Source organism: Astyanax mexicanus, chromosome 22 (assembly GCF_023375975.1).
Source record: "Astyanax mexicanus isolate ESR-SI-001 chromosome 22, AstMex3_surface, whole genome shotgun sequence".
NCBI lineage: Eukaryota > Metazoa > Chordata > Actinopteri > Characiformes > Acestrorhamphidae > Astyanax > Astyanax mexicanus.
Window position 1 is genome coordinate 35,567,044 of NC_064429.1, and position 17,920 is coordinate 35,584,963.

Sequence of the window (17,920 nt, forward strand, 5' to 3'; positions counted from 1 at the left end):
ATTTACTATTCCATCTTAAATTCTGCTAATTTATCATTCCACCTTAAATTCTAATAATTTACCATTCCATCTTAAATTCTGGTAATTTATCATTCCACCTTAAATTCTGCTAATTTACAATTCCATCTTAAATTCTGATAATTTACCATTCCATTTTGAATTCTGATAATTTATCATTCCACCTTAAATTCTAATAATTTACTATTCCATCTTAAATTCTGCTAATTTATCATTCCACCTTAAATTCTAATAATTTACCATTCCATCTTAAATTCTGGTAATTTATCATTCCACCTTAAATTCTGCTAATTTACCATTCCATTTTAAATTCTGATAATTTATCATTCCATTTTAAATTCTGATAATTTATCATTCCACCTTAAATTCTAATAATTTACTATTACATCTTAAATTCCAATAATTTACCATTCCATCTTAAATTCTGCTAATTTATCATTCCATCTTAAATTCTGATAATTTATCATTTCACCTTAAATTCTGCTAATTTACCATTCCATCTTAAATTCTGATAATTTATCATTCCACCTTAAATTCTAATAATTTACTATTCCATCTTAAATTCCAATAATTTACCATTCCATCTTAAATTCTGCTAATTTATCATTCCATCTTAAATTCTGGTAATTTATCATTCCACCTTAAATTCTGCTAATTTACCATTCCATCTTAAATTCTGATAATTTATCATTCCATTTTAAATTCTGATAATTTATCATTCCACCTTAAATTCTAATAATTTACTATTCCATCTTAAATTCCAATAATTTACCATTCCATCTTAAATTCTGCTAATTTATCATTCCATCTTAAATTCTGGTAATTTATCATTCCACCTTAAATTCTGCTAATTTACCATTCCATCTTAAATTCTGATAATTTATCATTCCATTTTAAATTCTGATAATTTATCATTCCACCTTAAATTCTAATAATTTACTATTCCATCTTAAATTCTGCTAATTTATCATTCCACCTTAAATTCTAATAATTTACCATTCCATCTTAAATTCTGGTAATTTATCATTCCACCTTAAATTCTGCTAATTTACCATTCCATTTTAAATTCTGATAATTTATCATTCCACCTTAAATTCTAATAATTTACTATTACATCTTAAATTCCAATAATTTACCATTCCATCTTAAATTCTGCTAATTTATCATTCCATCTTAAATTCTGATAATTTATCATTTCACCTTAAATTCTGCTAATTTACCATTCCATCTTAAATTCTGATAATTTACCATTCCATCTTAAATTCTAATAATTTACCATTCCATCTTAAATTCTGGTAATTTATCATTCCACCTTAAATTCTGCTAATTTACCATTCCATCTTAAATTCTGATAATTTATCATTCCATTTTAAATTCTGATAATTTATCATTCCACCTTAAATTCTAATAATTTACTATTCCATCTTAAATTCCAATAATTTACCATTCCATCTTAAATTCTGCTAATTTATCATTCCATCTTAAATTCTGGTAATTTATCATTCCACCTTAAATTCTGCTAATTTACCATTCCATCTTAAATTCTGATAATTTATCATTCCATTTTAAATTCTGATAATTTATCATTCCACCTTAAATTCTAATAATTTACTATTCCATCTTACATTCTGCTAATTTATCATTCCACCTTAAATTCTAATAATTTACCATTCCATCTTAAATTCTGGTAATTTATCATTCCACCTTAAATTCTGCTAATTTACCATTCCATTTTAAATTCTGATAATTTATCATTCCATTTTAAATTCTGATAATTTATCATTCCACCTTAAATTCTAATAATTTACTATTACATCTTAAATTCCAATAATTTACCATTCCATCTTAAATTCTGCTAATTTATCATTCCATCTTAAATTCTGATAATTTATCATTTCACCTTAAATTCTGCTAATTTACCTTTCCATCTTAAATTCTGATAATTTACCATTCCATCTTAAATTCTAATAATTTACCATTCCATCTTAAATTCTGGTAATTTATCATTCCACCTTAAATTCTGCTAATTTACCATTCCATCTTAAATTCTGATAATTTATCATTCCATTTTAAATTCTGATAATTTATCATTCCACCTTAAATTCTAATAATTTACTATTCCATCTTAAATTCCAATAATTTACCATTCCATCTTAAATTCTGCTAATTTATCATTCCATCTTAAATTCTGGTAATTTATCATTCCACCTTAAATTCTGCTAATTTACCATTCCATCTTAAATTCTGATAATTTATCATTCCATTTTAAATTCTGATAATTTATCATTCCACCTTAAATTCTAATAATTTACTATTCCATCTTAAATTCCAATAATTTACCATTCCATCTTAAATTCTGCTAATTTATCATTCCATTTTGAATTCTGATAATTTATCATTCCACCTTAAATTCTAATAATTTACTATTCCATCTTAAATTCTGCTAATTTATCATTCCACCTTAAATTCTAATAATTTACCATTCCATCTTAAATTCTGGTAATTTATCATTCCACCTTAAATTCTGCTAATTTACCATTCCATCTTAAATTCTGATAATTTATCATTCCATTTTAAATTCTGATAATTTATCATTCCACCTTAAATTCTAATAATTTACTATTCCATCTTAAATTCCAATAATTTACCATTCCATCTTAAATTCTGCTAATTTATCATTCCATCTTAAATTCTAATAATTTATCATTCCACCTTACATTCTGCTAATTTACCATTGCATCTTAAATGTAGCTAATTTACCATTCCATCCTAAATTCTGCAATCTGCCATTCCACCTTAAATTCTGATAATTTACAATTCCATCTTAAATTCTGATAATTTACCATTCCATCTTAAATTGGAAAATTTATCATTCTAGCTTAAATTCTAATAATTTACCATTCCACCTTAAATTTTGCCAATTTACCATTCCACCTTAAATTCTGCTAATTTACAATTCCATCTTAAATTCTGATAATTTACCATTCCATTTTGAATTCTGATAATTTATCATTCCACCTTAAATTCTAATAATTTATCATTCCACCTTACATTCTGCTAATTTACCATTGCATCTTAAATGTAGCTAATTTACCATTCCATCCTAAATTCTGCAATCTGCCATTCCACCTTAAATTCTGATAATTTACAATTCCATCTTAAATTCTGATAATTTACCATTCCACCTTAAATTTTGCCAATTTACCATTCCACCTTAAATTCTGCTAATTTACAATTCCATCTTAAATTCTGATAATTTACCATTCCATTTTGAATTCTGATAATTTATCATTCCACCTTAAATTCTAATAATTTACTATTCCATCTTAAATTCTGCTAATTTATCATTCCACCTTAAATTCTAATAATTTACCATTCCATCTTAAATTCTGATAATTTATCATTCCATTTTAAATTCTGATCATTTATCATTCCACCTTAAATTCTAATAATTTACTATTCCATCTTAAATTCCAATAATTTACCATTCCATCTTAAATTCTGCTAATTTATCATTCCATCTTAAATTCTGATAATTTATCATTTCACCTTAAATTCTGCTAATTTACCATTCCATCTTAAATTCTGATAATTTATCATTCCATTTTAAATTCTGATCATTTATCATTCCACCTTAAATTCTAATAATTTACTATTCCATCTTAAATTCCAATAATTTACCATTCCATTTTGAATTCTGCTAATTTATCATTCCACCTTAAATTCTAATAATTTACCATTCCATCTTAAATTCTGGTAATTTATCATTCCATCTTAAATTCAGCTAATTTATCATTCCATTTTAAATTCTGATCATTTATCATTCCACCTTAAATTCTAATAATTTACTATTCCATCTTAAATTCTGCTAATTTACCATTCCACCTTAAATTCTGCTAATTTACCATTCCACCTTAAATTTAGCTAATTTACCATTCCACCTTAAATTCTGATAATTTATCATTCCACCTTAAATTCTAATAATTTACCATTCCATCTTAAATTCTGCTAATTTATCATTCCATCTTAAATTCTGCTATGGCGACACTTGAGGCGTTATAAATAAATCTCGCTCGCGGGCTTCCTCTAGCGGTTCACAGTAATTTTCTGATATAACCGGGGAGATAGGAGGAGAAGACCCACCTGAGAACGTCTTTTGGTTCGTCAAACGCTAGAGGGCGCTCTTTAGTAACTATTCTAAAATGAATGGGTTCCAAGGGAGCATTTAAGGAAAATCATAGTTTATTAAGGTTTAATAATTTTCATACTAAAAATTGTACCTGTTTTCTAAAGATAAAACAATATTTAATGTTTCAGTTCCAAATATATCACTTTTAAAGCTTTTAAACTCCAGTTATAAAGCTGTTTAACTTTCTGGCTGTGACTGTAGCATCAGCTCACCACCCTTTCATTAGCATTAATGCTAGCACCTTTACTGCCTAAAATCTGTTTACTGTAGAAAAATTGACAAAAATAGTATGTTTTCTTCGCTTTTTAAACAAAGTACACAATTCAATTAAAAGAATATACCGGACAAATAGATAAATACTATTTTTAATTTGAGTTTTTAGCCGTTTAGCTCCATTCTCCCTCACACTATTTAATGTTTCAGTACCAGGTATTTTATACCTTATTTAGCTTAACCTGATTGATTAAATACTTGATTTTAAGTTTATTTTTATGACATTTTTAAATGCTCGACTCCATTGAAAATGAGGATTAACCGCAATGTATCGCCTCAGTAAAAATAAAGGTTGATCGACGTTTATTTATATTTATATTTATTATCTGTGAGCTGTTAACCAATGAATTGTTTGCTAAAAAAAACACCTCTTCTTTAAAAAAAATCTATTTTAATTTTATTTTATAACTAAATTAATAGATATTTATTTTATTTATTATGAGTAAATTTATTAAATGTAATTACCTGTTCAGAAAAAAAACTGTAGATCATATTCAGAGTCTGGGAAAGGCTTAAAAAGTGTTTAAAAAGGGATTTTGTGTTGAATTAAAGCAAACCTCCCCAGTTAAAGTAAAACTCAGACTGTGATAGATTAACTCTTGTTAACTCAACTTATTGTGTTGCTCTACATTAGTGTAGCCTGTCCACTTATCATTTTATTCTGATGTCTTTTCTTCTTAATTCTAAATTCTATATTGTTTGCTTGTTTTTCTAATGAATTCACCATTTAATTTTTATTGTTTTGTTTATGAATTTCCTTATTTTAGCTTAACCTGATTAAATACTTGATTTTAATTAAAATGTATTTTTCAGTGAAAATGAAGGTTGATTGATTTATTGACTGACAGACATTAAAGAGATAATCTACCACACACACACACACACACACACACTCTCTCTCTCTCTCTCTCTCTCTCTTTCTCTCTCTCTCTCTCACAGTTATTATTCTGTGATATTTACTAAACAAGAAGACAGAGATGTGTTTTTGCTCTTAAAGATCTTTTTTTTATTAGCATTTTTTGTCTTTATTAACATTTGCATTTGCTATTATCAGTTTTACTTTTTATTCGCTAATCTTAGCAGAACTGTTATATTCCAGTAATTTTACGGATCCAGGCCCTGTAGCTGCAGACGTCCAAAAAAAATACAGGATCACCACATATAATTTTAGAGCTACCTTTAACCACTCCATACAGGACATCAACACCCCCTTCCTGCACAAACATACCTCCTCCAGAATTCCCCTGTGTGAGTTTGGTTTGTGAAGAAGAGAGAAGGAAAAAGACAGAGAGCAAAATTAATAATGACAGTTTCAGTACATCATCACTGTATTGCTCGGGTGTTAATTGGTCAGTCCCAGTAACTGTCTGGTTATCATTCAGAAAGTGGTGTTTGGTGGGAAATTGTTGAGGTTAGATGGGAAATGGTTATTGGTGCACTCTGGACCTAAAAGTGTGTAAAAATGACCAGTCTTACCCCGCAGGAGTCAACCTTATTCTGAGGATCCTTAGCACAGAGAATCTGACTGTTGTGATGCGACGGTAAAATGAAGTTTTTTCCACAATCAATTACTGTCAGATCTCCACAACGTAGATGGTCCTGGTGGATGGATTTCCCTGTAGGTCAGTAGAGAGATGGCTGGTGTCATACTGTGCAAAGCGCTCATTTAATGCTCTTTTCAATAATCTAAAATATAATTGTTATAATACATATTGTTTTTGGTTTGCTTAGCACTTTTTTTACTACATAATTCAATATCTGTTCCTTCATCCTTTAGATTTCTTTAATATAAAAAAAAGTTGAAGAAGAATAAAATAAAATATATACATTTTTCATTAATGCATTTTCTCAGTGTCAGAGAAAAACGTACCTTTTAGGTCACCTGCTGTTGTACTTGAGGCAATAAACCGTCCAGCAAACCGAACCGTGGTGCCTATTGAAGGACTTTTGCAGTTATTGTGGTCGGGTAATTTAATTTTTGGTGGCGTACTGTAAGATTGTTTCAGTTTCACCAGCATGATGTCGTGGGGTTGTTTATTATTATCTTCATATATATAGCGTATATCTTCAGTGTCAGCAGCGACTTGTTGCGTTGCCTGAGGATGTCCGTGCAGTAGTGCCACCAGGTTCCTAAAAGAAGTAAATAATGCTTCACTGCATGTTTATTATGTAAAACACTGTTAAGTGTGTGTTATCTGGTCTTAATTCATAACCTGGTTGTATTTAATGAACACTACATAGCACAGTGTAATGACCTCAGTAAAAACTTGAAACAGTTACTTGATTTTGAAGAAATGATATCACTGTGGAGTGTGATATGAAGTGATATGCAGTGTGATCATTTTAATCATAGTAATGATACTCACGGCTTGTCACAGTGAGCAGCAGTCAGAACCCACTGAGCACCGATCAGAGATCCTCCACAGTGAAAGTAATCAGAAGGTTTATTGTTGTTATTTTTAACAGTCAGATCCACATGGTGGGTACCTTCATGATCTTTACAGGGTTCTCCGTTTATAATTCTTTTCTGAAGTTCTCCCAGTGAAGCATCTAAAATAGGAGAGAAAGAAGCTGCTAACTTTAAAACATCTAACAGGATCAACATTAAAATAAATAGTAACGAAAAAACAAAATTTACACAGATCTATACTTTCACAGATGCTTTCATTGCAGTACATAACTACTAAACGTTTTTAACTACTGAACATCCAAAATTGCTGAACATGCATACAGTGATGTTCAAAAGTATTGGACCATGTGAACATGTGACTATCAGATGTGTTTTGTTACTCTGTTGTTTCTTGATGACATTAAATTTTTAAAACAATAAATAGCGCTGAATGTCTGAAAATTCAGTCTCCGATTTGGATTTTATCTGTGCAGACTGTGCATTTATAGTAGGGGTGTCAATCGATTAAAAAATTCAATCACATTAATCACAAAAAAATTCTGTGATTAACTGCGATTAATCGCATTTGTTTTTCTTCAGATGTAAATTATTATAGTGAATATGTAAATGTAAATAAAAGAATGAATGTAAGAAATGTAAAATACAATTATATGTATATTAGTTGTGTCAATTAAAATACTAGTATATACTTGTATCTTTGAAGGCAGATAAAATCAACATAGCGTGCTGGAATAAAGAATGCATGATAAATTGGACTGTAAAATTGGTTGTGAGGATTTCTGAAATCGAACTTAATTTGATGAGTAAAAAATCAGATTACAATTACTGATTACAAATTAACAGCGTGCGTTAACGCTTTAACTTTAACACCCCTAATTTATAGTTATAGGAGTAACCAACATGAAAACCAGAAAACTGTCTTTGGGTGAAGAACAAGCAGCTGTGAAGCTCTGAGAGGATGGAAAATATTGCCCATAGCCAGTACAACCGTTCGGAATGCCCTGAAGAAGAAAGTCGTCACTGGTGTACTAAGTAACATGATAAACAAGTAGATCAAGCAAAACAACAGCAGTTGATGAAAGAAACATTGTGAGAGCTGTAAAGAAAAATCCTAAATTAACTGTTAGTGACACCAGCAAGAACCCTGAAAGAGCAGGAGTGAAGGTATCACAATCTACTGTTTACAAAAGACTTCATGAACAAAGTACAGAGACTTCATCAAAAGATTAAAACCACTAAACAGCAAGAAATATAGTACAGCCAGGCTGGAATTTGCCAAGAAGTAAACTGTAAACCCATACATTGTTTGAACTCAAATGATTTAAGTCTGTTTTACATAAAATTGGATATTTCAATAATACTCAATACTCAATACTATAAAACAATACTCAACTATTTTGAGTTAGCTGAACATTTGTGGGCACATATACATTCAAAGTAAACCCAACGTATCTTATTTATCTTACAGTATAATAAAAATAAAAAAGTTAAATCAACTTTCCCTTTAGCTGTAGTAACTTGATGTTCTAAGTTATGCTAACTTAAGTTTTCATTACCCATTACTTAACTTTTTTAAGGCAACTGTTTTTTCTTAAATGTTTAAAGTAAATTCAACTTATCTGGGCTGCAGTGTAGAGAGGTAAGCCTGTGGACTGATTATGGACTAATGAGACAAAGATGAACCTTAACCAAGATTCAGAGTGAGAAAGGATCTGCTCATGTTCCCAAACATAAAAACTCCTCTGTGAAACACAGTGGAGGTAGTGTCATGGTTTGGGCTTGCATATAACTGTCTAAAGAAGTCTACAGAAACATTTTTACTGTCATTTTAAAGAAAGATGAAACCAAATTGATCTGAAGATCTTTTATCATGCAGCGAGATAATGAACCAAACCCCACTGCAGCCTGAAAAAAGCATCACAGAAGAAGAATGCAGTCGCAACTAAATATTAAATCTTTTTCACTTTAATCTATTTCCAACACTTTTGATCATAAGGTGTTGAATCTTCTGAACTGTGTATCAGATCCAGATGTAAATACCTGAAAATAAAAGCTAAAATGTTGATCTTTCGTCTTTTATTCATCTTTTGAACCCTCCTATTTAATTTGACTGAAACAGCAGTGGTGTTCCGGGGTTAATTTGACCTGGTGCATGTTTGTTTAATTATCCAAAAGACGTCTGAAACCCCAAAAAATCCTTATAAGCAGTGTAAATATTTAATTACTAACTCCATTACTAATTATTCTATCAATATTTAGTGCAACGGTGTTCCTTACCTCTAACAGATAATGGTTCAATTAGCATAATTTACTCCTTTTTCATAAAAAAAAATGTTTCACTACTTTATTTCTTTTAAGAGACCAACATTTAAACAAAGTTTAGTTTTTGCAGGGGGTGGTTGCAAATATGTCAGATGAATCATTTTCATTTTCATTAATTAAGGCAGTGCCAGATTAACGCTTTTTGAGGCCCGGGGCTAATTACCAGAATGAGGCCCTTCATATCATGTCCTGATGTATGACCTCACACAAACACACGGACACATCAGGGACAGCCTACACAGTACCAATCTATAACAGACTGTCGTTTAAAGTGAACTGGTAACATGATTTCAATTCAATTTAGGGTTGGGCGATGTCTCTTTAATTGGCAGATGATGGACAATGATATCGTGGGGGGTGGGTGTTGATTAGAAATAACTAAAAAACTGATTCACTATATTTTACTTATATTTACTATACATTTACTATAGACGAATAAAATATATACGCAAAAAGGAAAAATAGGACACTTTAAAAAGATCATTAAAATGGATACATAAAAAATAAAGAATGTATATCTTATGAAGAAAAAAAATAATTTAATCAATAAAATAATAAAAATATTTCAGATGAATATAACAATAATTAATATGAAATAAAAACTAATTTAAAACACAATCAAAGGCTTTCTTATAGTGCACAGAATAATAAAAATTTTAGTTTCAGTTGCAAATCATTGAAACAGCTCATCAAAACCTCAACCTTTCCTTTATATTTGACAATATTCGATTAACTTTACAGGTCCTCACTCCTCTTCATTTATTTAACTAAACTGAGTTTTATACTATTGTATTATATATTATTATTATTGTAGCCTCGCGCTGAATTCAGCTCCGCGCTGCGGAAGAGAGAGAGAGAGAGAGAGAGAGAGAGAGAGAGAGAGAGCGAGAGAGAGAGAGCGCAGTGCATCTTTGCTGGTGGTAGCTGCTTCAGCAGGCTGACTACTCCACGTTGGTTAATTTGGGTGATTTCTGTAATAATTCTGTCGCTCTTTCCTTTTTTATTGCTTGTAAGTTTCGTTTTTTAAATTATTTTTTGTCATTTGACATTCAGCGACCGGAGTCCCGCCTAGTGGCGAGGCCCGAGTATGCAGCCCTTTCAGCCCATTCTTTTAATCCGGCCCTGAACTAAAGCAAGAAGAAGTTTCATACTACAGTCTACAGCAGAAATAAAAGGATTGATGTTACTGTTCCAATACTTTTACAGTGAACTGTAACTACTAAACATCCATAAATACAGAACACCCATAATTACTGACCACCAATAAATAACTAAGGACCTGTAACTTTAAGCCATTTGAAACATGGGTGACCCTACAGTAATATAGATGCTGTTTCTGAATGTAATGAACTCACCCGCCAGCAGGAGGAGAAGGAGGAGAGATGAACGCTTCATCATGATCTTCTTCAGTGACAGAGAGCCCAAAGAGCCAACCTGAGACACTGCAGTTCAACTGAGCCGTTCCTGAGCTTTTAAACTCATTTTATCTGTAAATCTCTAACGCTCATGTAAAGCACCCCTGATACAACTGCTACCATGTAAGTCATTATGCAATTACGATATTACAGTATAGTACAATGCTTTCCATAAGATCTGGGACAGAAACACATTTGTATTTTTCGATAAGATGCTGAGGAAACGGGTGCATGCATTCGTAACCTCCAGACTGGACGACTCCAATGCACTGTTGGCTAGAAGTCCATCTACAATGCTGTGAAAAAGTATTTTTCCCTCTACAGATTTCTTTAGTATTTGCTTTTTTATCATACTTCCATTTTTCTGATTACCAAACACATTTATATATCAGAGAAAGATAACCAGAATAAATATAAAAACTGAGTTTTTAAATGATAACTGTTGTTTATTAAGGGAAAGAAATCTATCCAAACCACCTGACCCTGTGTGAAAAAACATTTTGCACCCTTGGTGGCAAAAACTGCGATTAAACATTGACGATAACTCTCTGTGGTCTCTGTGGAGAAATGTTGTTGCATTATTTTAATTCAGACACATTGGAGGGTTTTCCAGCACAAACATCCTGTTTAAAATCATCCACAGCATCTCAAATACACTTTGACTAGGCTTCGGGTCATTGTCCTGCTGCAGAACCCAAGTACGCCTGAGTTTGAGCCCTAGACCATCACGCTACCACCACCATGTTTTACATTCAGTTTGATGTTCTTTTTCTGAAATAATGTGTTTAACACCAGATGTAACGGGACACACACCTTCCAAAAAGTTCCACTTTTCTCTCATCAGTCCAAACAATATTTACCCAAAGTCCTGGAGATCATCACGATGTTAGTTGGTAAATGTGAGACGGGTGGTTGTGTTGTTTTTGGTCAGCAGTGTTTTTTATCTTGGAATTCTCCCACGGAGACCTTTTTCACCCAGTCCCTTTCTTATTATTCAATCATTAAAACTGACTTTAACTGAGGCTTTAGTGAGATCTGCAGTTCTTTAAATGTTGTTCTGGGTTCTTTTGGGACCTCCTGGATGAGTTGTTCATGCCCTTTTGGAGTAATTTCTTTAGGTCGGCTGGTCACTCCTGGGAAGGTTCACCAGTGTTCCATGTTTTTTCTCCATTAGTGAATAATAGTGAATCACTGTGGTTCTCTGGAGTCCCAAAGCTTTATGATGATAAAAAAAACTGTTTTTGAATTTCTTCAGATCGGGGCATGCTGTGTTGTTTTTTGAGATATTTTATCTGCTTAATGTTGTCAGACAGGTTTTATTTAAGCAATTTCTTGTTCAATAATTAAATTGAACTCAGCTTTTAAAAAATGTGGTTAATCACAGTTAAATCCAATTTTTAAATCCAGACAAAAACATATCTCTTTACAGAAGATGTTTTTTTTTTTCTGTAGTTGTAGCCTGCTATCAATATAGCAATAGCAATAAATAGCTTAAGGTCTGCTATTTAAGCAATATGAAGAAATGTGTAAATAAATAATGACATTATATTTGTAATATGATTGTACTTTACAGATATATTTAGATAGAAATAATATTTTACTATCCAGTTTTCTTTTCTTTACTGCCCTAAATAGCCTTTGACCCTTCTGGGAGCTGGGAGCTCACCCTGTCACGGATGAGGTGACCCAGGCAGGGAGACGAGGAGACGGACGCAAGTGCAGGTAAGAACAAAAATACATTTTTAATAAATAAATAACAAAGATAAACAAATAACACGGAATAATAAAGTAAACCAAACACAAACGAGAGAAACTAGAGAACAAACAAACAAGTACTAATGATATAAACAAACAGGGAGGAAAACAAAACAAAGAACTAAACAAGAACCAGAATAAAAACTAAACTAAACAGGGCAGGGATAAATCTATACAAGGAAAACAAACAAGAGGCTAAACTAGACAGGGAAAACTAAGCTAGACAAGAATAAATAAACTAAGCAGGGCAAGGGAGAAAACAATGGATAATAACAGGGAACTAGAAATAAACAGATAAACACAAAACAGGGAACTAAAGGGAATAAGAAACAAGAAGATATAAACAAGGAACTAGGGCTAAGGCTGTAATTACAAAGAGACACGGAGAGACAAACAACAGGGGTTAGTGCAAAGACCGACGAGGGACAAGTGGTACAGGGGATCTAGTATATAACCAAACAGGAAACACTCTAGAAGTGGAAACACCTGGGGAAGGGGCGGAGCTACAAATGAGAGCACAGGTCACGTTGGGAAGACACACAGAGACACGAGACGAGGCCAGGACGTGACACACCCCAACCAGAGGGATGGTCTTGCCAGACCGTATTCATATACAGAGGGAAATGGGCTAATTTTAAAGATCGATTCGTGTTTAATCTATATCGGATTATTCAAAGGAAGATCGATTTAAATCGTAGAATCAATTTTTTTATCACACCCCTACCCCTACGCCACCTTTTCCTGCGATTACAGCTGCAAGTCTCTTGGGGTTTGTCTCTATCAGTTTTGCACATCAAGAGACTGAAATTTTTGCCCATTTTTCCTTATAAAACAGCTGGAGCTCAGTGAGGTTGGATGGAGAGCGTTGGTTTGTGAACAGTAGGGCTGTGAATCTTTGGGAATCGCACAATTCGATTCAGAATCAATTCTTGGGGTCACGATTCGATTCTTTCAAATCGGTTGGATTTATTTTTCTTTATCCTCCATACTTTAGCAGTGCAACAACAAACACCGTTACACGACACTACACACCCCTCTGTAGCCTAATAGGGAGAGGCAGTAAGAGCACTGTCGCGTAGAGCTTTTTAACTGTCCCACGGAGCTCAGCCATTGTCGCGCGGAGCTTTTTGACTGTCCTGCGGAGCTCTTTAACTGTTAAAAAGCTCCGCATAACAGTATGAGCTCCGTGCAACAGTATGTGAGCTCCGCGTGACATTGTGAGTTCAGCGGTACAGTTAAAGAGCTCCACCCGACAGTAGCTGAGCTCCGTGGTACAGTTAAAAAGTCCAGACCTGAATCCAATGGAGAATCTGTGGAAAGAGCTGAAAAAAACTGCACCACTAGTGAACAGCAGTTTTTTTCAGCTCTTCCCACAGATTCTCCATTGGATTCAGGTCTGGACTTTGACTTTGACCATTCGAACACGTGGATACGTTTATTTGTGAACCGTTCCATTTAGATTTTGCTTTATGTTTTGGATCATTGCCTTGTTGGAAGATAAATCTCCGTCCCAGTCTCAGGTCTTTTGCAGACTCCAACAGGTTTTTTTTCCAGAATGCTTCTGTGTTTGGCTCCATCCATCTTCCCATCATTTTTATCCATCTTCCCTGTCCCCTCTGAAGAGATGCTGCCACCACCATGTTTGACAGTGGGGATCGTGGGTGTGTTCAGGGTGATGAGCTGTGTTGCTTTTACGCCAAAGATAACATTTTGCATTGTGGCCAAAAAGTTAGAATTATGTTTAAATCTGACCACAGAACCTTCTTCCACATGTTTGGTGTGTCTTCCAGGTGGCTTGTGGGAAACTTTAAACGAGACTTTTTTATGGATATCTTTGAGAAATGGTTTTCTTCTTGCCACTCTTCCATGAGGTCAGATTTGTGCAGTGTATGACTGATTGTTGTCCTATGGACAGATTCTTCCACCTCAGCTGTAGCTCTCTGCAGTTCATCTAGAGTGATCATGGGCCTCTTGGCTGCATCTCTGATCAGTCTTCTCCTTGTTTGAGGTGAAAGTTTAGAGGGACGGCCGGGTCTTGGTCGATTTGCAGTGGTCTGATACTCCTACCATTTCAATATGATCTCTTGCACAGTGCTTCTTGGGATGTTTAAAGCCGAATCCAGCTTCAAACTTCTCCACAACAGTATCTCGGACGTGCCTGGTGTGTTCCTTGGTGCATTGGTCCATCATGAAAGGAAGTTGTTTCTAAGGTACCGTTAAAATGAAATAGAATATGATCGTACTTATAGTTATAATTATATAATATGACTCGTTTGTCAGCGTTAGGTTCTGAAACTGAGATGTTACTGTTACACCTTAGCCTGTGTCTGTCCAGTGTCTTTCCTTTTTTGGTTCCTTCCTGCTCCTGTCCTCTGTTCTCGTGTTTTGTTTACCTGTCATGTTTCCCAGCCATGTGCTACTGTGTTTTGGTCATGTCTCCGCCTTAGCCCCGCCTTGTCATCTGTAACCCCTCCTGTCTCCTTTGTAACTCCGCCCCCCTCATTACCTCCACAGGTGTCCCTAGTGTGTGCCTGTGTATAAATACCCCATGTGCTCCTTTGTAGTTTGTCGCATCTTTTGTCTCAATTTGTCATGTTACTCTGTCCAGATTGTGTTCATCTGTTTTGTTTAGCCACAGACCTGCTGTGTTGTTTGTCCTCAGTGTCTCAGGTTTGCTTTATTTAGTTTGTTTCTTTGTTTGCGTAGCTTGCTTGTTTGGTTCAGTATTTTAGTTTATCCTCTGTTTCATTGTGTTTTGTTTTAGTTACCTTTTCTTTTTATATTCCCTAGTGTTCTTTTCTTTGTTAGTTTAAATATGGAAAATAAAAAAGACTTGCGTTTACATCCTGCCTCCTCCATGTTACAGTTACATCAAAGACTTTTTCACCTCTTCTTTTTCAGTTAACTGAATGAGTCTCCAGGGCCAATGCAAAACTCTCTTATGCCTTTTTTGCTGATAGTGAGAGCTCCTTCAAATGATTAACCAGGTAAATTACACAGGAATTTTATTATCAATCAACCAAGTCATTTAACAAGTCACGCCATGTAAATGAAGTAAGGTAGTGATCAACTGTCACTTTAATGTACTGCTTCTTCTGTCAGTGGAAATGTGCATATCGTGGTGGAATTGCAGTAAAATATGACTGTTCTGTTCATTCCATGTATGTTATAACCAGCGGTATCACTACCCCTTTTTTAGAGCAGCTCAAGCCCCTCTAAAACAAGACCCAGCACCCCTAAAAGTAAAAGCATAAAGTTGTTTTCTGTACATGCGCACACACTCTTACCACTTACCCCAGAAAATGGAAGCACTAAAAACCTACTACCTCACTGGACTCTATTGCACACTGTGAAATAGAGTAATTACTACCTCACTGGTCTTTTTTGCACACTGCAAAATTTGCACACTGTCTTGTTATTTATTATTCTTTGTCTGTATGGTGTTGTATTGTCTGTCTGCACTTTTGTACTGTTGCACTATTGTTCTGTCTACACTGTGTTTATGTGCACCATGGTCCTTGGAGGAACGTTGTTTCGTTTCACTGTGTACTCTGTATATAGCTGAAATGACAATAAAAAACACTTTGACTTTGACTTTGTGTCTCTGATGAGCTAAAATGTCAAAATCTGAGACAGTAGAAAATTAAACACTATTTAAAATATATAGCAGTTTCCCCATGCAAAGCTGACATGCACCAGGAGTGCACATGCATAAATCAAATAGCATGTAATTAATGATAATTCATTTTATCTGTAATTATTTTTTTGTTTTGGGGTTTTTAAATTAGATTGTGTGACGGTGAATGCAGCTTGATCTACTGAAAAAAAAAGTTTAAAATAAAAAGTCATTTTTATCTGCCTTTTTTAAATTGAAATGGTTCTATTTCTTTTAAAATTACACACCTCAGTTTAGCTTACAGTATTTTTTTAACCGGCTCTACTTTGTGATGTTGATGTTGATATTTCAAGAATACACGACTGCAACAAAATTAAAATAGTATTGCGTATGATATGATATAGCACATCCCCTAGTTCATATGTATAAATCAGCCATTCTCTTAACTAATGTTCTGAACCATCTGAAGTGGTTTTACAACACCGGCCGGGAGGAATTTGTCTGATATTGTTTAATGAATTGCATTTTATAATACAAACATTGTTTATCCAAAATACTGTCCATATTTAAAACTTTGAATTGTCTCGCACTCCTGTCCTGCCTGATGTGACTGAGTGATGCTCCAGTGCTTATGCAAAACTCTGTTCAGCTTTTACTGATAGTGGGAGCTTCTTAACTGGAAGGAATTTTATTATCAACCATGTCATTTACAAAAAGGCAAATGATTTGACATTGCCCTGTAAATGATTTTATACAACTGAGGAAAGGTGCACGCGAGGCAGCATGGCTCTTTTAGGCTTCATCTTAAATTCTGATAATTTATCATTCCATTTTAAATTATAACAACTTACCATTCCACCTTAAATTCTGATAATTTACAATTCCATCTTAAACTCTGCTAATTTACCATTCCACCTTAAATTCTGCTAATTTACCATTCCACCTTAAATTCTGCTAATTTACAATTCCATCTTAAACTCTGCTAATTTACAATTCCATCTTAAACTCTGCTAATTTACAATTCCATCTTAAACTCTGCTAATTTACAATTCCATCTTAAACTCTAATAATTTACCATTCCATCTTAAATTCTGCTAATTTACCATTCCATCTTAAATTCTGCTAATTTACAATTCCACCTTAAATTCTGCTAATTTACAATTCCATCTTAAACTCTGCTAATTTACCATTCCATCTTAAACTCTGCTAATTTACCATTCCATCTTAAATTCTGCTAATTTACAATTCCACCTTAAATTCTGCTAATTTACAATTCCATCTTAAACTCTGCTAATTTACCATTCCATCTTAAATTCTGCTAATTTACCATTCCATCTTAAATTCTGCTAATTTACCATTTCATTATAAAATCTGATAATTTACCATTCCACCTTAAATGCTGCGGTGGCGACCATAGACTATGGTTGGTGATGCTGAGAAAGAAACAGTCAGAGAACTGAGATTAAAAGCTTTGTAACTGGAGTTTAAAAGCTTTAAAGGTGATACATTCGATACTTAAACATTAAATATTGCTTTAAGTTTAAAAAACAAGTACAATTGTCATTATAAAAATTATTAAACATTATTTAACTATGATTTCCCTCAAATGCTCCATAGGAACCCGTTCATTTTACACTATTGAAATTACTGCGAACCGCTAGAGCGAGCCCGCGAGTGAGAGCTCAATGAAAACGAATGAGTTTATGGAGGTAAACGGCTAAAAACTAAAAACTAAAAATAGTATTTATCTATTTGTTCAAGTTATTCTTTAAATGTTGTTAAGTAGAATTATATTACTTGTTTAAAAATCAAACAAAACTTACATTTGTTTGTTTTTCTACAGTAAACGGATTTTAGGCAGTAAAGGCGCTAGTGTTAATGCTACTGTGAGCTGATTGGTTGGTGAGCTGAGGCTAATAGAG

General features: G+C 33.3%; 1 protein-coding gene and 1 long non-coding RNA gene across 2 annotated transcripts in view; one reads left to right on the forward strand and one right to left on the reverse strand.

Annotated features, from left to right (window-relative positions):
• The window catches only part of LOC125786821 (kallikrein-6-like), a 44,845-nt gene that overhangs the window by 12,263 nt on the left and 14,662 nt on the right, over positions 1-17,920 (reverse strand). The window lies entirely within an intron of this gene.
• Positions 14,691-15,224, forward strand: LOC125786937 (uncharacterized). Its single transcript, XR_007428916.1, has 2 exons — positions 14,691-15,052; positions 15,173-15,224. It is a non-coding gene; the product is annotated as an uncharacterized LOC125786937 (long non-coding RNA).